Genomic DNA, 10,287 nt, shown 5'->3' with positions numbered 1-10,287 from the left:
TTGAGCCAACAACGGAACATTTCTTTCTTACGCTATCAATATTATACAATTTTTCTTGTTTTTCTCAGAATTGTGCAAAAGTGACTCAGGTCCCTTTCTGCAATAAGCCTTTCATTTGTAGTATTATAGTCGTTTTAAATGTTATTTAGGAAGGAACAAGATATTTAACAAGTATTTTTAAAAGTCATCCTTCTTCTGAATAGTCAAAAACAATCTTTACAAATGGCATTCGACTAGTTGGAGCTAAATTTACTTTGTAATAGCCGTATGCTTTATTAGGAAATCGATAGGCGGATAGACCACATTGGAGGGGATGTGACCAGCATCATACTCCAGCGGCATGTGCAGATCCGCGAGAGCTGTGTTGTGTGCACTGCGTGCTGCCCACCTGCACCATGCACCTAAAGGTCTCACTCACTCGCTCACTCTCTCTAAGCGTTGCCAGTGTGTGTGTAATTTCACAAAGTGTGTGCATTATCAGCGCCTGTGTCTAATTTTAGGTGTGGAATTATGTGTGAGTTTTGTGTGTATTGTTTGGAAATAAAATACTCTGTGAAATGTTATGGGCAATCTATTTTTTTTTTTGTTTTACCGATCTAAATATTTTTAACGTAATTTGAAATCTTAGAGAGAGGAAACGTTACTTCTCCCATTCTTCCCAGAGTGAACCATTTACTGACACTTCTAAATGAATGTCTTTGCGTGCGCAAAGAAATACATGTTGTCGAAAAAACATGAGCAACTTGAGGAGAACGCTTGGTCAAAAACAGCGTGAAACTAAACCTTCAATTTTAAATTTTTTTACAGCTAAACTCGATAACGTTTCAGTGAATTTTAGGTTGATTGACATTGATTTTGTTGTTGTGTGCACTTCAGCACATAGGCTATATTTTCCCTTCACGTAATATGGGGATATATCCCTTAACGAAAGAAAATTGAGGACAGACTTCTAGCAAGAAAGGAAAATATCTCTATTAAAAATTTCAGTATTCAATTTTTTAAACTAATGCATTTATTCGTTGCTTAACAGGAGCTAAAACTATACTGCCTATAAAATATATTTACCTTTTAAAGGCTGAGGTTTGAAAGGGGCACTCACCACACAGAAGGACAAACACAGGACAACACAGCCCTACGGAGGATTATACTGGCCGTAGGGTCAGACGCTAGAGCATCGTTGGCCTGCAAGAAGCAATTACCTGGTTGTATTACGTAGAAGTGAGGATGAATTTTGGATACCTTAACAGAAGGTCGCCCCCTTACACCCGCAGTGATTTAGGATCAAAGACTACAAAAAAAATAATATCAACACATAAATCTAATGCACTTCAGAAGATGCGTTTTTTATTACTGTTAAAATTTTCGTTTACCTCCTTTCCTACCTCTTGGATTATTTTCAACGATGATGAATGGTGAAATAAATGGAGCATACACATTGATACATCCAACAGTAGCCTAAGGTACTGAGTTGTCCAACGAATATTCCAGGTTCAAGTCCTGGCCTGGGGATGGGTGCTCAACTTCATCTACTCATAATTCGCTATCGTCGCGATTAATCACATATGGCAGAAAAGCGACATCAAATAAGAAATATCCAAATATGATAATGCATGTTTTATCAAGGATACGTGGTGGAGGCACAAGTGGTTAGGATCCCACTTTAAACTGTAGGTCCAGTCCCGATTAGCCTTACTGTGCATAAAGTGGACTTAAAACAACAAATCAAACCAAAACCTATCAAGGATACGAACTTGGGACCTTTGTATTCTTAGTGCATTGCGCTAACCTCTCGGCCAGAATTATGATTCAGCCTTGAAATACTGGACTTTAAAGTATCAACTTGACCACTTTTCTCCTACCGGCCTTCGTGGTGGACTCGTTAGCACAGTACGCTACGACGCCAGGGGTCCTTGGTTAGAGTCCCGGCCTGAGCATAGGTTTCATCATACTGTTACTCGTCCTCATCTTCGCGATTAGCCGAAAGTGAAAAAATGCAAAGTAAAATAAACGAAATCAACATATCTGAATTTTCTCCTAATTTTATGCTATCTTGCCCCTAAAAAGTATGGTCCGGAACGACAGTAACCATAGTGGCTTTGACGTAAGGAATATGGGTGCAGGATCGTAACGAGACGCATGGGGGCCCCGGGCCAGATTACCCAAGTGCGGCTCTCTAGTCACTGGATCAACGAATACAAAAGATGAGTAATTTAGGATATGGGGTGTAAGCAAATATAATTCTCTTTATTATGATTGAAGATGTGTTTGTTTTTATAAATGCTTAGGACGAATGGTACAAAGTAACTAATACATTAGGTACTGTAAAATACATTCTTTATTCATTAACAAATTAAGATTAATGATTAATTACAATGCTTACATTATAGATTAATTTATTATCTTTTACGCAAAAGCATCCATTACTTTGTTAAACACTACGGGTCACTCCACGCCATTTCAACGAGGTCATGACACCCACCAACTCCGATTTCGGTGAAATTTGGTATACACCTTTCCTTTATGGTTGAAAGAAACCCCCTAATTTTTTATCACTCTATCTCAAACGGTTTTCATTTTACAGCACTTTGAAATGTCATCAAATCAGTGTTGTCTGTCACTCTTGAGACCCTCGACACAAAATACCCTTGCTTACATTTTATTTATTTTCTCCTTAACCAATCATCAGATCTCTTTGAAATTTTACACAAAGTTCAATGAAATAATGAGGATTTCAGAAAAAAATACATCAGCACTCAAAAAATTTTACAAATGCCTATAAAAAGACTAATAATGGATTTGTAGCCTATTTTTTGTGGTGGGAAAACTAGGTTACCAAAAGCTGAATTTTCATCATGTGGGTATAATGGAACCAAAAACTTTTGATGTTAGAAATCATTGCAAGGACATGCTCTTTCTCTACAAAAAATAAATGTTTTTTTTTTTATTCCTTCTAACGAAAATTTTACTTTTTTTGGAAATTGCCTAAAATTTCAGGGTCAATCCGTACCAAATGGTCCAGCACTGGTCGCTCGACCATTTTTAAAATTTTTCATTTGTTTGTCATTGTAACCCCTGTACAAGGGTAGTTCGAAACAGGCATTATTTTTCTAGAACTAGACTTGTTTGAAAATGGTGGCCATTTTGGTTTCATGACTTGCAACATTTTTGTCCTATGCAGACAGTTGCGATAATTATGATAACTCAGCTAAGAAAAAATATAGAAATCTGGTGTAAAAAACATTGTTTTCAATACATTTTAGGCTACATTTTATGTTCCATATCTTTTTTCACCCCCATCTAATGCAAATGGCTGAAATTTAGGGTCAAAACTGACTGATATTCAATTTTGAATCGAAATCGGAGTTGGTGAGTGTCAAAATCTTAGATTTTTGCTTTGATTTGATGTGGAATGACCCCTACTTTATTATTGCTCTGTCATTTTCACATGAAAGTAAAGCCATACTACTAAGACGTTCCTGACTCATAGTACAGCGTCAATAGGTTATTATACATTTTAATTTAGAAAACAATCTCTCTGTCTTTGCTACTGTGAGAGGGACAGTAAGAATGAGTCACCGACAATAAAAATGGGACACCTAGATCCGGAAATACTGGCTTCTCTGCAATGCGTAATGTGAATTTCCTAACTCTACGGAGATAGCAAATCTTTGTATTTAAAAGTTACCATTGATTACCGTAATACTGGCGTGCCACAGGCAGGATTGTGCAATTACACGTAAAAAACGTTTTCTACATGACACGTAAATTACGCGTAAAATACGTAAAAAAAACTAGAATCAAACCTAAAAATTGAAAGAAAACATGTCATTTATGGCAGCTGGCAGTGGTAGGAAACCAAAAAGGCTTTAAAAACTTTCCTTCCGAATTTGTTTGTGCTCTTACATTGGAATTTTACGAACTGCCATATTCACATTTACATCATAATTAGCCTATACAAATGTATAATATGCATGAAAAAGGAATTTCAAGCTGTTACTAAAACTTTGAAATCCAGTCCAAATAAATTGTCGTTAATCGTTATGTTATGTTATAAATACAAGTACTAGTGCAAGAAGTATATATCAACAGGTTTCTCAATTTATAAAAATATGTGAAAGAACAGTGTTTTTAAAAATCTGTTAGTGTGGGTGAGGGCGTGTGGTTACTGCATAACCAATCTTCAGAAAATAATGATTCTGTGGTGAAATATATAAGAGAATGAAAGTTTAAAATGTAGTATAATTAAAGTAGTTTTTATATTACTAATTTACGAAAGAAAATTAGTTTTTTGCATCTACGTAAAAAACTGGTTTTCTACGCGAAGTAAATTACTAGTAATTTACATTAAATACGTAACGAGTAAATTACCTTCCCAACCCTGGCCACAGGGGAGGTTGGTGGAGGTCATAAACCCCCTTTGGCCCAGTGGCCCAATATTCCTAAAAAAACGTCAAAGGCAGGAAAATATTGCAAACTGAATACTGAAAAAAGTATACGTAACCCCTCCTCCCTTCGAAAATCCTGAGCACGGCACTGAAAGGTTGTATCACATTCTAACTGTCTACAACTGCATTCGTGCCTTCAAAACGATTGTCCAGTTGTGAGTAAATTCTGTCTATATCGGGTAAAATATTGATACGTTGGCAAATCTTTGGACAGAGTTCGTTAAATTGCTTCTTTATCTTTTTGATTCCTTTGTCAGAGAATTCACTTGAAATCTTCCCACTTGGCACATATTTTCAAGTAATTCAAACGATCTACGGAGACCAGTCATTTCTAGTATAGCATTTCTAGTAAGAGATCATAATATGCAGCCACATCAAGAGAGTCTGCATGTAATGACTTGAATTTGATATTCATTGGCTACAAGACTTTACAGTGAACAGTCAGTAATAAAATGAAACTGAAAAGTCCAATTTTCCCCTTAACGTCAATAGCCGCAATTCTTCATTTGGCTTCCTGCTTGTTGATATTATATAAGAAATAAAATCTCAAAATATCAAAAAACCTCTCTAAGAACAGACTTAACTTCTTATCTTCCTACTCATTGTGTTGGATTAAGTGTTTTAAGAGTTAGGTTTGGCTTCTTTTTTTTGTTCAAGATTTTAACTCTTTCCATCACAGAATACTGTCACAAATAACATTACAGATATTCTGAACTTTTACAAAAAACAGGGCTCTTCCCCGGTTACCTTCTACAGCATCAAGAACTAAATTTAAATTATGACTAACGTAATTTTGAGGTGTAAGTTGTTGGGTTCTTTTTTTGTACGTACACCGATTTCCTGGTTAGCGTTGCAATCCTTACTTAATTGTGTTAAAACATCCTAAATTTTACACCACTGGCATTCTTCTTGAAATCGTGGCATAATTGCTGCAGACATGCACAGACCACCAGCTTTGGGTCTCATATGTCACTATAATCTGTCTGCAGCGGATAAGTCTAACAAGAACATAAGTCAGGATAATGCATTACGGTCTTCTGCCCTTTCGGGGCCTCTTTACCTCGGAGGCCCCGCGCCACTGCCTCGGCTGCCCCAGCCTAGTTAAAGCCCCCGTATGAGTGCTTTTTAAATTTGTGTGTGTGTTTGTCTGAATTCATGACAGCTCTTGTGTATGTCTTCTGTAAATCTCAGCGCAGCTTCTTCCTTGTCGTCCTTCTTATAACGCTATCGTAACATTGCTAGCTACGAGTTGCAAGCGTGCATGCGATTGCGAAAGCGCGCTTTATACAAATGAGGGCTAGTTGCTCAGGCCTGGATTAGAGGTTGGGCGACCAGCAGAGCCGGTTTACGCAGGAGTATATCGGGAAAATTCCCACCTAGATCACTCACCCAGAGAATCGAACCAGACTTCAATTTTAGCCAACTCTATGGGTACTAATCTGAACCATATTCTGAAGCATAAGGCTACTACAATCTTAACTGTGCAATTAGTCTCAAACAAGCAAAAACTAACGTATAAGTTTACTTCTAAACGCTTGATTGAAGAAAAGACAAATCAAATAGCAACTAAAATGCCGATAAAGTAATAATTTCATAAGGTAGCTATTAATTATCTCGATTTAGATTTACTAAGAGAAATACAATTGCTAAGTCATTACCATGTGTAGCATCGTATGTCAGTTGGAAAAAAATACTTCCAACATTCATGATAATAACTTGCAACTTCGTTTCACTCGTTTGAGCGAAGAATATATATCATTATTATCAACCAAATTGTTGCTTTGTGAAATTGAATAATAGGAAATTGTGAGGTCCGAAGCCTGCTACGAATTATTGTGATTAAATTATAATAATCCTACAACTGGTAGTATAATCACTTTGGAACATTTCTACGTAAGAGACAATAGATATCTTCCTCGATAATAGGCTATATATATCCAAGCTTTAGGCCATTTTTGCCTTTTGATTATTATACTTTTCACCTCAACAAGCTAATTGATTGATTGATTGATTTTATTTTACTTCGCGTTTTATGCCTCTTGGCTAATTTGCGAAGATGAGGATGAGTGATGAAATGATGAAATTGATGAATGGACATTCACAAACAACCATGCCCGAGCGGGATTCGAACCCGGAACCCCTGGGGTCGCAGCGCAATGTGCTAACCACTCGGCCACAGGGTCCGACTCAACAAGATAATTAAAACGATAAATGGTGAATTAATGAATCAGATAAAGCAACAAACATAATGAAATGTCCATGCCTTAATCACTAATCATTTTGCCACAGAGGCTGGAATTTTGATTGCCATTATTGTAAATCGTAGTGCACCAGACTCGCATTCCACACACACACACAAACAGGATGTAACAAAAGTGTTCACGCCATCAAGAGTGTATTCTAAACAGATTGTGTCAATGGGAAATGTTGAAAACCCGAAATTTTTAAATATTAGACATTGTAAAATAACATTATCAGCAACTATTTTAGTAAATGATTTTTGAGTCGTTAATTCTCTTTTAACAGCTTACTGCATTTCATTAGTATGTACCCCAGTCTGCCCTACATATATTAACTTTTATTGTAATTTATGTAATCAAAGTTATTTTTCTAATAAAAAGTAACTAAACAATTTCCACTGACATAATACAAAAAATTGATAAAGTATTCAAATGTGCCAAATTCTCCCCTACATAAATGTACGGGGTGTACCAAAAGTCCCATTACACCCCCCCCCCCCAAACCTTTGAATTGTAGACAAACCTGCAAAATGTTATTTTAACAGCATGCGTATGATGTGAGGATGGTATACCATTAAATCAGACCAATGACCACCATTTACTCCAGAGGATCTGTGTGCACACCGCCATTTTAATGGCACAGTATTATTTGCCTCCAGGTGCGATGTGAAATCCTCCGTAACATAAGATGTCAGATCTGGATTTCAGGTGGCCATTTTAAGAGAATACCTCAATGTGTTCAGAGACAAATGGATTGGGCGAGGATCGCCAAATTTACCAGCACCTCTAAAATGGCCAGCACAAAGTCCAAATCTGACATCTTGTGATAATGCGAAATGGGGACACATCAAACAGAAAGTCGCCCATAATCGTTATCAGACAACTGGGGAACTTCAAGAAGCTGTTCGCTGTGCGTTTGCTTCCCTCACGCCAGCCATGTTACGGAGGATTTCACATCGCACCTGGAGGCGAATAATACTGTACCATGAAAATGGCGGTGTGCACACAGATCCTCTGGAGTAAATGGTGGTCATTGGTCAGATTTAATGGTATAACATCCTCTCATCATATGCGTGTTGTTAAAATAACATTTTGCAGGTTTGTCTACAATTCAAAGGGGGGGGAGGTAATGGGACTTTTGGTACACCCTGTATATTAAATTTAATTGTAGTTTCAGCAATCAAAATTTAAGTCCACTTTAAGCACAGTTAGGTTAATCGTGACTGGGCCTGCTATAGGATTCAAACCACTATGTGTCTCAAACGGGTATCGAGCCCTGGATCCCTTGGTTTCAAGATGACAGCGATATCCCAACACCATCGGGAAGCCCTGTAATTTCCAAAAACAAAATAGTTGGCCTCCGGTGCGGAATAGTTACGGCGCGCTACGACGTCAGAGGTCATGGGTTCGAATCCCGGCTTGGGCATAGGTGTCCTTTGTGAGTGTCCCTCCATCAATTTCATCATATCAACACACATCCTCATCCTCGCGATTAGATAAAAGTGGCAGAAAAGCGAAGCGAAATAAATAAAATCAATCAACAAACAAAATAATGGAAGATATTACCAAGAAGAATGAATTTATAACCACAGTATTAAACATATTTCGTTTGATGCTAATCATTAGCTTAAAATTAGTTTATATTTCGGAAAAGATTACGAGTATTGATAAAAGCTAGTAACATAATCACCTCTGAATAGGGTTATCTTAATTACGTACACTCAAGAACATTACACTACGTATTATTGCTGTATTACTCAAATATTCTCTTGACTTTAAAATTCCATGTCAGCCCAGGCCCCTCTCCTAACGCCGCCCCTGGTCATTAGGCGTTCCAAACTTTTGTTTCATTTATTTTACTCAGAGCCTAATTAATTTGTTCTTGCTCTTAACAAGCGAAACTTGCAAAGAAATACTTCTTGCTTAAAATAAAAGGAACGAGTAATAAAAAAAAAATGCACCGACAATGAACGAAACAAGTTTTGAGGTCTCGTTACGTTCACCAACCTAGGAGCCATATGCTCCCCTCCCCAGCATATAGTAGAACAGTAGGAACATGTAGCTGGCTGGGTCCTCGAAATTAGGACGTTGGTCAGAAAAAGAGGAGACTGGATCAAGACCAAGGTCTCCGTCTATAAACCTCCCATGCGGCGTGGATGTATAAAAAGAGAAGATTTCAAGACAAAGTATTCAGTTGTTAACAGCAGACAACAGAAACACTCTCAACATGTACAAGCTTGTAAGTACTTTACTAGAATGGCTGCACTACAAAGAGATAATTTAGTTTGTTTTTTAGGATTTGATTTGTCTCAATTGGGTAATCGAATCTAGACAGAGAGGTTCGTACCACGAAAATCACGTCCCACTATGTATAGAACATTGGGATATTTAATCGAAGCTAAAGGCAGTATTATCGAATCCGAACTAAGTGTGCAACATTTGTTTTAAAAAATGTTTTTCTTTTGAGGACAGTTATTTGTGCGTATCCCGAGCTCATAATTTGAAACCTGTGATTTCCTAGCCAATCCACATAAGTGCTGACTGGTTCCATTAGGGAAAGTAACAGTTATATCTTGCCCCTTCATTCGTTCCCGTATTGTCGAAGTTTATTTTAAGTGATAGTTTTTAATGAAGATTTAACATAATATTAGTTAATAAGGCACAGGCAATGAAATTCTGATTACTGTCCTTGATTATTTTAAAAGCAATCCTTTCTCTTTGTTATGTTTTGTATCTCATACTCATTTATTTAATCTCTTAGAATAGTTTCTCGCAATCGATATTTATTATAACAAGCCTTCGTGGCCGAATGGTCAGTCTAACATACTCCCACACCAGAGGTTTCAGCAACGAAGTAGGTAAGACTTGGATTATTATTGTGTTTGTCACACCAACAATTTTGTCGTCGCGATTAACTTATGATACAAAAAAGAGTTGTAAAATAACCTAAATAGAACTAGGTAATTATCATACAAGAGTCTAACGTACCGTATATAAAGGAAATTCAAATTCAAAGAAAATTGTTCTAATGTACTTATTTTCCTTTACACCTTCAGGTCGTTTTCGCCGCCCTCATCGCCGTCGCCTACGGTGGCTACCTCGGCGCTCCAGCCGTCGCCACCTACGCCGCTCCAGCCATCGCCGCTCCAGTCGTCGCCGCCCCTGCAGCCGTGTCCTACGCCAACACCTACAGGGCCCGCGTCGCTCCTGTAGTCGCTGCTGCCCCAGCCTTTGCCGCTCCAGCTTATGCTGCCCCAGCCATCGCTGCTCCAGCTTATGCTGCCCCAGCCATTGCTGCTCCAGCTTATGCTGCCCCAGCCTACCTCGGTTAGATGATTGTACCAACAAATCCAGTTATTAATAAATTATTACTATAACTATCAAAGTATTACTTACATGGTTAGTGCTACAAATGAAGTTACTTTTAAGCTTACGAGTATCGATCCGAAGACATTACAACTGCATCAATGTAACGAAACCAAACGAATGGTTAAGAACCCAAAATCGCAATTGCATGTGATCCAAGATCACAGTTCAAGAGAGGCTTTCTTGACTACATATCTAAGACACTCTATCACAACTAAGTGGCAAACAGAAACCCA

The 10,287-nt window shown here is 37.7% G+C and overlaps 1 long non-coding RNA gene across 1 annotated transcript; it reads left to right on the top strand.

Moving 5' to 3' along the window:
* The first annotated feature begins 8,893 nt into the window (after window positions 1-8,893).
* Window positions 8,894-10,017, top strand: LOC145991663 (uncharacterized). Its single transcript, XR_014442088.1, has 2 exons — window positions 8,894-8,924; window positions 9,742-10,017. It is a non-coding gene; the product is annotated as an uncharacterized LOC145991663 (long non-coding RNA).
* Window positions 10,018-10,287: the final 270 nt, after the last annotated feature.

The sequence above is a fragment of the Lepisma saccharinum genome, chromosome 1, assembly GCF_977018435.1.
Source record: "Lepisma saccharinum chromosome 1, izLepSacc3.1, whole genome shotgun sequence".
Classification (NCBI taxonomy): domain Eukaryota; kingdom Metazoa; phylum Arthropoda; class Insecta; order Zygentoma; family Lepismatidae; genus Lepisma; species Lepisma saccharinum.
The sequence above is the reverse complement of the archived record's forward strand: the minus strand, read 5'-3'. Positions and strand labels throughout refer to the sequence as shown.